Consider the following 10,281-nt stretch of genomic DNA (forward strand, 5'->3'; position numbering starts at 1 on the left):
ACCTCTGTTAACGACGATAACATGGAAAAAGTGAAGGAAATTGTGCTTGAAAATCGTCGTGTTGGCATTAGAGAGATAGCAGAAGCTCTCAACATCTCTTATGGATCGACTCAACACATTTTGGTTAATGTTTTGGGTTTTTCACGTGGGGATTTTTCACCACGATAATGCGCCGTCACATTCCAGCCTGATTGTGACTGAATTTTTGGCCAAACACGAAATAAAAGTCATCGCTCAGCCACCGTATTCGCCAGATTTGGCTCCTTGTGACTTTTTTCTGTTTCCGAAACTCAAATATCCGCTCCGGGGAACGCGCCATGAATCGATTGAGGCCATAAAAAGAAATTCGCTGAAGGAACTAAAGGCCATCCCGGCCGAGGCCTATAAGAAGTGTATGGAAAATTGGATTAATCGTTGGCATGCTTGTATTGGCTCAGAAGGAGGCTATTTTGAAGGCGATCATAAAGATTTGTATTAAAATACATAAAATTGTTGTTTTTTTTAACCAGTCCGGGTCAAATTTGATCAGATGTATACTTTTATTACATAATGCTTATTTGACGATATTATGCTTTAATCTTTCAAATTTTCGGTCTCATTCTATGGTGTTCTCTGTACGCAGCACGCCTGCTCCCATTATACGAGGGTGAATCAAATATTAACCGGAATTCTTTTTTAATATTTATTTATTTATAAAACAATACAAAAATACTGTTGATTATTTTTCTACATAGTCTCCTTCACGCTCTACACATTTTTCCCAGCGGTTTGGAAGCTTGTTAATTCCTTGCTCGTAGAAACTTTGAAGTTGAGTCACCAACCAATTGCGCACGAATTCCTCAACATCTTGATCGTTGTCAAATCGCAATCCTCCAAGAGCATCTTTCTCGTCCACTCTTAAACTTTTTGGCCCAATCAAACACTTGAGTTTTAGACAGAGTATCATCCCCATACTGAACCTTCAATCGAGTCAAAATTTCGCACGGTTTAACGCCTTCCTTAGTTAAAAACTTTATTATAACCCGTTGTGCAACGGACGCTGGAACCTGTTGCTCACTCATAGCTGTACTGGCGAATTGACTGAGTCAAACAGCTCACCAAGCGTTTTCCCCACTCCTGATACACTACACTACAAGAACCTACACTGTGAGAGCGCTCGTGGTTGGCTAAGAAAAGTATTTGTAAAATTCCGGTTTATATTTGATCCACCCTCGTAAAAGGGCGTGCGCCTACTGGAAGGTTAATCCTGGGTTTTTTTGTCTGTAGTTATTGGAAGTAATAATTTTATCAATGACTTGCTTTATACAAATATTTCAAAGTCAAATTGCGAAATTAATTCAGTGCAGGTATATTTTAGCATACAATTTTCATCGCTTTCTTTGTTTTATTAAATCTCCCACTAAAAATGATAATATTAGTAATAGTATTGTCTTAATAACAATAGGAATTTAGTATTATATGATTAATATGTATATAATATATAATTATTTGTTTAAGTTCAAATTATTAAGTAAATAAATTTAAATTTTATACAAACAGTTTATTCAATTTTTGATGATTTCTCTAACAAAGATATGATTACGAATATATATATTTATCTAACCATTATTTAAAAAATTTTTAGGTACTGGACATCTCGTCATTCCAGAATATTATTAATTATTAATATATTAATATATAATTATTTATATGTATATACTTTTCTATGATAAAATAGTTGTGAATATTATGAGATTCCCAGTGAGAAATAACAAATCAAAATGATATATATCGGTGATTTATTTTCTTAGGGTAAAATCACACGGTGCAGAATAGAGAATGCGTCATTGAAGCAACCTACCAGCGCTATTCCGCATTTGATGTTGCGGAATAGAGTACGTCATTGTTCTTGTAATAAAACATTGAATTTTGAGAGATTAAAATAATTTGATGCTGATTGATATAATGGAATTGCGTCGTAATGTTGAGACAAATGAAGCAAAATAACAAAATTTGAGTACATAAATTAAATATAAATACCAAGATCAAAAAACCAATACCGCATTATGTGCAAACTTCAGTGTGCTCTTTTCGGCACTTTTCCATCACGCAAGTTTTGTGTGCTATGTTCACATTATGCGGAAAAATGATAGTAAAAGTAGCGTTAAAGTAATTTAAAAAATTGTTATGAAATTGTAAATATTAATTGTAAAACATTAAGGGGATGCTGGAGTGTCCTGTTTTACCAACAAAGTGTGATTAATTTTCCCCGACTCGTTTCTCTTAATTGCACCTACAGATTGAAAAGTCCTTTTCTGCAATTAAAGTATCAACAACACAGGCTGCCAGCTACAATTTAATACGAAAAACGAAAGAAAATTAAAAATTGTCACCGACTCCTGCAGTTGACTCGTCGTAGTATGTGCTGCATATAAAAGTTTAAGATTTTACCGTTTAAAATAAGTAACCAGCAGTCTATAAAAAATCTGAAAGAACAATACTATGCCTGTAGAAATGAGCTAGGAGCTTTAGTATAAGAGAACAGAGTCGCCAAAAATTTCGTTCGTATGCTACGAATAAAACTGACATGAAGCCATGACACCGAGCATTATTTTAGTTCCTCGGTATTGCGACAGCGGTGCTATCAGGTATGTCTCGCTGGATCAGCAGAAACGATCAGAATTATCGATCTACTCAGGTTTGTAATAAGCTTCTTACGTGCCCAGGTCAAAATTTTTTTCTCTTTAAAGAAAAAATAATAATAAAACAAATATAATATTAGTTATTTCAATTTTTGTGTACAAATAATGTCTTTATAAACAAAAAATATACAATATTATTCACATATATTACATTATTTTCGGTTGATTTTCGGCTTTGCTCAGATGCCGAACCGTTGAGCAGCAATTTCACTTGTAGCACACAAATAAAATTTTCCTAGACTCCGTTCTCTTATATTAAAGTTCTTAGCTCATTTCTAAATACAAGCTTTCTAGTATTGAGGTTTTCTGTAGAGCGCCTCCTACTTATTTCAAACGTACAAAGTCTGAAATTGTTATATGCAGCACATTTTTTACTTGGCTCGGATATAAAAGTGTCAAACGGCACTTTTAGAAAGCATCATTTCTCTTATCGCCCGCGCGTAAATTAGAAATAGATTGAATCATTATGTAAAGCAATATATTATCAGCTGGAAATGCCATAATAATAACATACAATATAAAATATTACATTAAAATAGAATCCTTGCTTAGAAAAGGAGATGTGCATCCTTGCTGAATCGATAATGGTAAACTGGAACTGATAGAACACATTCTTAAATTGCAAAGCGAATTATCGAAACAGAAGTACGACAGAGTGAGACAGAGAAAAAACAAAAAAGGATTGAAGCTCCGATTGTAATCGGTAAGGCTCCGCACGCCGAGCTGAACTCGTCGAGCGAAACAGGGCGTCTATCCTTCAAAGACTGTCTCTCTCTTTATAGTTGCTTGTTTCTAGCGATCGAAAATGCTTTCTCAGCAATTTCGACCGCTCAACGTGTATAAATAAGAGAAGAAGGAACATTATAGATAACGTATAAGTTTTAATAAATTATATTAATAGTAAATATCTTTCCAATTTATGTACTATATAATAGCAAAACTAATTTCAAAACATGATAATTTACGATATATTGACATCTCCATGATTTTCCATGAGCGTTATATACCACGTTCATAGAAGTGGTTTGCAAGATCTCGGTGAGATCTCGCGCGAAATTAGAATGTTAGAGATCCCACTGTTACGTCCAAGCTCCGCGTGCATGCGGAGCTGAGGGGGTGAACGTAACAAGGAACCGAATTGTTAGACCGATTTGGTCATGTCCGGGCTTCGGACCGCAAGAGAGCCGTGGGGAAGGACCGACGCAAATCGGGAGGCGCTTTGCTTCGTCCTGAGACTCCTAACAAACCGAGGGTCGAACGGAGGACGAAGCGAAAACCTTTGCTCGTGTGTCCGTTTGCTCCGCTAAGAGGTCCTCCGGCCAGGATGTGCAAGGCTGGTAATGTTTCTTTAACACTGACTCTATCGGGAACCTTTAGAAAATTTTAGTGTTTCGACGAATTCCAGATCTCTACGAAAGAAAAGAGTCGTGCGAGTCCGCCGGACGTAACACAAGAATAATTGAATTAAGAATGGCTTCATCATTCAACGATCAGTCGTGTTAATTAGCGTTAATCTATGAGTTTATGGCCACGTGTAATTTTCTGCTTAGATAGCTTAATTTCGAAGAAAGAGGAAAGAGTGATAAACTTTGAAACCATTCCCTTAGTTTTTCGTCTTCCTAATTCTTATTCTAGTATAAATTATAATTGTACATCCATAATTTATATTTATATATACATACTCGAATACGTTTTTGCATGTGATATCGCGAGTGTATCCAGGGAGATTTAGAAAAATTCCGTGTTCTTAGACGTATTCCTGGCTAAATTCTAAGACGATTTTTCCTTTACGAAAATTTCATCTGACGCTTACTTTTTGAGTTATTAAAGGATAAAGTCAGCAAATCACAGGTCGCATATATGAAAAGTGAAAAGTAAGCAAGGGCGGAGTCGGGCGCATTCACTATCTGACGCGAGCGACCACAAAAGACACTCGTTGCAATCAGCTGCCTAAGGACATAGAGTTATTCTGTCTCACATAATAAACGTCCACAAACGAGTGCTCACGCATGCACGCACTCTCGTTTCTTCTCTCTCTTTCTCTCTCTCTCTCTCTCTCTCTCTCTCTCATTTATCTTGCAGAGATTCGCTGTCTTAATATCATCATTACTTCATAAATTTCGCCAAAGTTAAAATTTTGCTTTTACTTTAAATTATAATTTTAGGACGTATGTTCACTCTAAAGATTTATAATTATTATAGAATGTATGTAGACTCTAGATTTATAATAAATTTTTATCTAATGAATATTTTAGTTCCTACGTTGAGCCTGTGAATGGCAGTTATTGGAAAATTTCTTATTTTTAGTTCAAAAAAAGTTTTCTGAATAGAAGCTGTAAATTAAATAACATTAAAAGAGGTCTTATTTGATTGTTCAAAACAGGTTTATAAAGTTTAATTAAAATTGAAAGATTCTCAAAGTAGGATTAAAATTTCGATTCGCGTCATGACAGTGAAGAAGTATACGAAGACTCTTCACGTTTTCGTGTGACAAATTTCAAATAATGGAACAGGAGATTTTCTTTTAAAAATAGTATCTGAAGAATGTAACACTTTTATCACTGATTTACTCACGCACTTGATCGATACTCGAGTCGATATCACAAGAATGATTTACGAAGAATGATTTACGAACTATTCTATCGGTTTATTATTATTAATTAGTACCAATTAATTATTTAACTCGAAATCATTAGGAATAAGAAACGCGTTATACACATACACAACTCGACGTGATCCGATGCGAAGCCAGGGTTCGACAACAATTAAGCAGATTTTATGAACAGAATTAAGAGTAACATAATAGAAATCTGATTTATCGGCTTGTTGGTAAGTCAGGCTGCGACTGGAAGCTACTGTAACGTCGTCCGATTTTTCCCTCTATATTCTACCTTGTTAATGGTTTTAGGAACGCCGGCTTGAACCCGCGCATTTTTAATCTCTATAACTACTTTTATGACTATTTTATTATTGCTATTTTATCATTATTGTATTATTTTAATATAAGTATATAATTGCGAATAACACAGACATGCCCAACGACATGCAAATATTTTATTAGTTTTAAATTACTAAGTCTCTTTCATTATATTTTAATTCTGTTAACTATCTTTTATTATTATTCCATTATTCCCCTTTTTATATTGTTAAATATAAAATATAATTAATATTAAGAAAATCCATGTATCACACTGCGCGAACATCAAGTACCATTACGCCTCAAGAGGAGCTATCGATCGATGCTGGAAGTAAACAGAGCCGCATACCATGATTATCTATCCAAAATATTGAGTCTAACGAAAGGATCGAGGCATACAAAGAAGACGATCGACAACGCCCTGGCAGTTGCTAACTGACTCCCGTGCTGATCGCACGTTTTTATTCTACCGCGTAATCTAAATTTCATTCGCGTATATTCACCGAGTACATTTCAAGTTTCACTGCGTTTCATCTTTTAATAATATATTCACTGCGTTCACTAAGTTTTATTCTAAATATATTCACTGCGTTCACTGAGTTTTATTCTAAATATATTCACTGCGTTCACTGAGTTTTATTCTAAATATATTCACTGCGTTCACTGAGTTCACTGCGTTCACCGACACTGAACCCTCAGTGTTATATGGTTTCGTCATTTTTTTTTTATGAGTGAAAACCATTTCATCTCGATCAGTTGCCGCGCTCCGGGCGTCCCCTGGTAAAGTCTGTGCAGCAGATTGACCGGAAAACAAAGCGGAGCATTGTAAGTTCTAATCCAGGACGTTACACTACATTGGTTACAATATGCTACAAAAGGCATTACTGGTTCATTTGACATTACGAATGTGTACTTCGAGATTATTCACGCGCTGAATCGTAAGATTTATTCTAACCGTCTCGTTAAAGTGAATAGGAGTTATGGCAGAAGCATGCTGGTGCATGTTGGAGCATGCTGGAACATGCTGCGACGCAAACAATTTCTATAATTCAGCGCATGAATCATCTCGAAGCACACAATCATAATGTCAAATGAATCAATAATGCCTGCTTTTGTAGCATGCTGTAACCAATGTAATTTCTAGTCGCAGCTTGACTTAACAACAAGCGATCGATAAATCAGATTTCTATTGTGTTACTCTTAATCTATTCTATCTATAAAATTTAACCTGCTTGATTATTGTCGAGCTCTGGCTTAGCATCGGATCACGTCGAATTGTGTACGTGTGTATGTTGTGTATAACGCGTTTCTTATTCCTAATAATTTCGAGTTAAATAATTAATTGGTACTAATTAATAATAATAAACCGATAGAATAGTTCGTAAATCATTCTTGTAGTATCGACTCGAATATCGATCAAGTGCGTGAGTAAATTAGTGATGAAAGTGTCACATTTTTCAAATATACTATTTTTAAAAGAAAAACTCCTGTTTCATTATTTGAAATTTGTCACACGGGAATGTGAAGAATCTTCGTATTGCTTCTTCACAGTCGTGACGTAAGTCAAAATTTTCAAATTCTACTTTGAAACTCTTCCAACTTCAATTAAACCTTATAAACCTGTTTTGATACTTGAACAATCAAATAAGACTTCTTTTAATATTATTTAATCTACAGCTTCTATTCAGAAAACTTTTTTTGAACCTAAAAATAAGAAATTTTTTAATAACTACCATTTACGGGCTCTCTCAACGTAGGAACCCAATTCATTAGAACCTATTGTAAATCTAGAGTTTACATAGATCTTAATTATAAATCTTAGGGTCAACATACGTCCTAAAACTGTGATTAAAAGTAAAAGCAAAATTTCAACGTTGACAAAATGTATCCATCAAGTAATGACGACATGAAGAAAGCGAATCTTTGCAAGGTAAGTGACACAGAGAGAGAGTGAGAACGGGAGCGAAAACGAGAGCGAAAGACAGAGAGAGAGAGAGAGAGAGAGAGAGAGAGAGAGAGAGAGAGAGAGAGAGAGTGCTCGTTTGTGGGTGTTTATTATGTGAGACAGAATAACTTTATGTCCTTAGACAGCTGATTTGTGGTCGCTCGCGTCAGACGATGAGTGCGCCTAGCTCCGCCCCTGCTTACCTTCTATACACAACTGTGATTCGCTAACTTTATCCTTTAATAATTAAAAAGTAAGCGTCGATGAAATTTTCGTAAAGAAAAAATCGTCTTAGAATTTAGCCAGGAACACGTCTGTGCAAGGACACACGATTTTTCTGAATCATCCTGTATACGGATATACGTGCGAATCTGGTGCGTTCCCTTTCTTCCTGTAGTACATTCATATTGTACATATATACGTATATATATATATATATATATATATATATATATATATATATATATATATATATATATATACATATATATATATAGGGAAAGTCCGGGCAAAATGGACACCTTGGGTAAAGCGAATACCTTTTATTTTCGCTTATCTATCTGAGATTGCGCTATGAGTCTCTAGCAGTTGAAAGACTGACCAGCGACGCTATGAAAGTACTAAGCAATATATGATCGCGTTCGTTTGTGTTTAATAGAGACGTATAGAAAATTGAGTGTTTTCTTGTGATTTTTCTTTAAGTACGTAGCTTAATTATTATCTGTGATTGTTCCTTAACTAATGTGAATGATTTTTTATAAGAATTCTGTGTCTTTAAACGTATATTTGAGGTTAAAATTTTTTACTTGATGCTTCAAGTCTTTTTACTTGATGCTCACTTATTCTAACTTTTCTAAATTCGCGCTAGGTATATCTTTTGGACAAAGCCGGTGGAGACAAAGCCGGTGGGGACAAAACGGATGATCCATTCTCTTTACTTGTTATATGATTACAATGAAAATACTGGGAATACGGAGGGATAGATGATTTTTCGAGTGTACGAAAGGCACGTGTTTAGTTTACATCTCATTTTTGTTTAGTTTTTACCACAATGTAGTATGATGATTTGTTTATGACTGATCCAGTGCAATCATTGTATCAAATACCTATGAAGGCTGCATTACATATAGAAAATTTGATAGTCACTTTCGTAACAATTACCAAGACTGATTCTAATTTTTTAAATTTCATTTGCATTATTCGAATGATCCATTTACTTTGGCCAGGGGGCAAAGCGGATGGTTCCTCTTTTTTATGTTTTAATTAAAACGACATATTAATGTTCAAATTTTTTAATTTTTTTAAATTTTATTTTTAAGTTAAGTATTTTAAGAGATTTAAAAGAATAAAAATGATTTCTGATCTCAATTTTAATTGTGTTATTTTTTTTTCTCAACCTTAACACGTCCGTATTGTCCGGATTTCCTTTACATACACAGGGTATCCGATAATTGTGACGGAATTCGTCCACATGTAGAACGGACTAAACTGAGAAAGTCCTTTACCATTTTGAAATTTTCGCAGTAGTTAATAAGATATTAATTACTAAAAATTGGCGAAAATTGGTCTTCAATAATTTTTTGTTCAAATATTATCAACTTTATAGAAAAATTGCAAGAGATGAAAATTGTTTATTTTCTTCTCATAGAACTCTAAGAATTTTTTAAGAATTTTTTAATACTGTATTTTTTCATGTTAATAAAAATGAGAAAATGTAGTCTACTAACAAGTAGATAAAAAATTCTGAAAAAATTTGTAAAGTTCTACAGAAGAAAATAAACAATTTTCATCACTTGCTGTTTTTCTTGATAGTATTTGATAGTATTTGAGTAAAAAATTATTGAAGACCAATTTTCGGTAATGTTTAGCAATTAATATCTACCTTTACTTAACTATTGCGAAAATTGCAAAATGGTAGAGAACTTTTCGTCTCGGTTTAGTCCTCTTTACACATCTATGAACTCTATCAGAACAATTATCAGACATCCTGTATATGAAAATATCCTGATTGAAATGGATTAAAAATTTTCAATCCATCTAAATCCGTATTTTAAATCCATATAAATAGATTGAATTCCATATAAGAAATTTTTATACATGTAAAAAGTTTAAATAAATTAAAGTAGTAATTACACTAAATTCTATAGTTATTATTTTAAAATTTTTATACAAAAAATTACGCTAGCTGTATAATAAAGAAAACGTATTAATATAAAATATACATATATAAAAGCGATTAATTTATTAATTAAAAATAAAGAATTTACATATGTAACATTTATTGCACATATTTACATAGTTCTTTTTATGTCTCTTTTTATATAATATTATAGTATTAAATGAAGTAGAATTCATGATATATTTTTATGGTACAACTTTTTTTTAACTCGGTTGAATTATTATAAAACGAAAAATTTTTTATTTATGAATAATATTTATGAATAAAAAAATTTCTTATATTCTAATAAAATAGCATTTATGATGCATTTTTAAATAAAATGGATTTTCTACTCACAATTTTGAATTAAATAGTATTTGTGGCCCATTTTAAGAAAAACTTTTTTTTATTCAATTGGATTAAAAAACTGCATCTCCTATTCAGAAATTTGAATTTAACATATTCACAATGCACGGAAATGATTGATATTATTTTTATATTCAACTGGATTGTGTGTGTGTGTGTGTGTGTGTGTGTGTGTGTGTGTGTGTGTGTGTGTGTGTGTGTGTGTGTGTGTGTG

General features: G+C 33.3%; 1 pseudogene; it reads left to right on the forward strand.

Moving 5' to 3' along the window:
* Window positions 1-7,499: 7,499 nt before the first annotated feature.
* LOC108753076 overlaps window positions 7,500-10,281 on the forward strand; it is a 45,512-nt pseudogene continuing 42,730 nt past the window's right edge.

Source organism: Trachymyrmex septentrionalis, unplaced genomic scaffold (assembly GCF_001594115.1).
Source record: "Trachymyrmex septentrionalis isolate Tsep2-gDNA-1 unplaced genomic scaffold, Tsep1.0 scaffold64, whole genome shotgun sequence".
NCBI lineage: Eukaryota > Metazoa > Arthropoda > Insecta > Hymenoptera > Formicidae > Trachymyrmex > Trachymyrmex septentrionalis.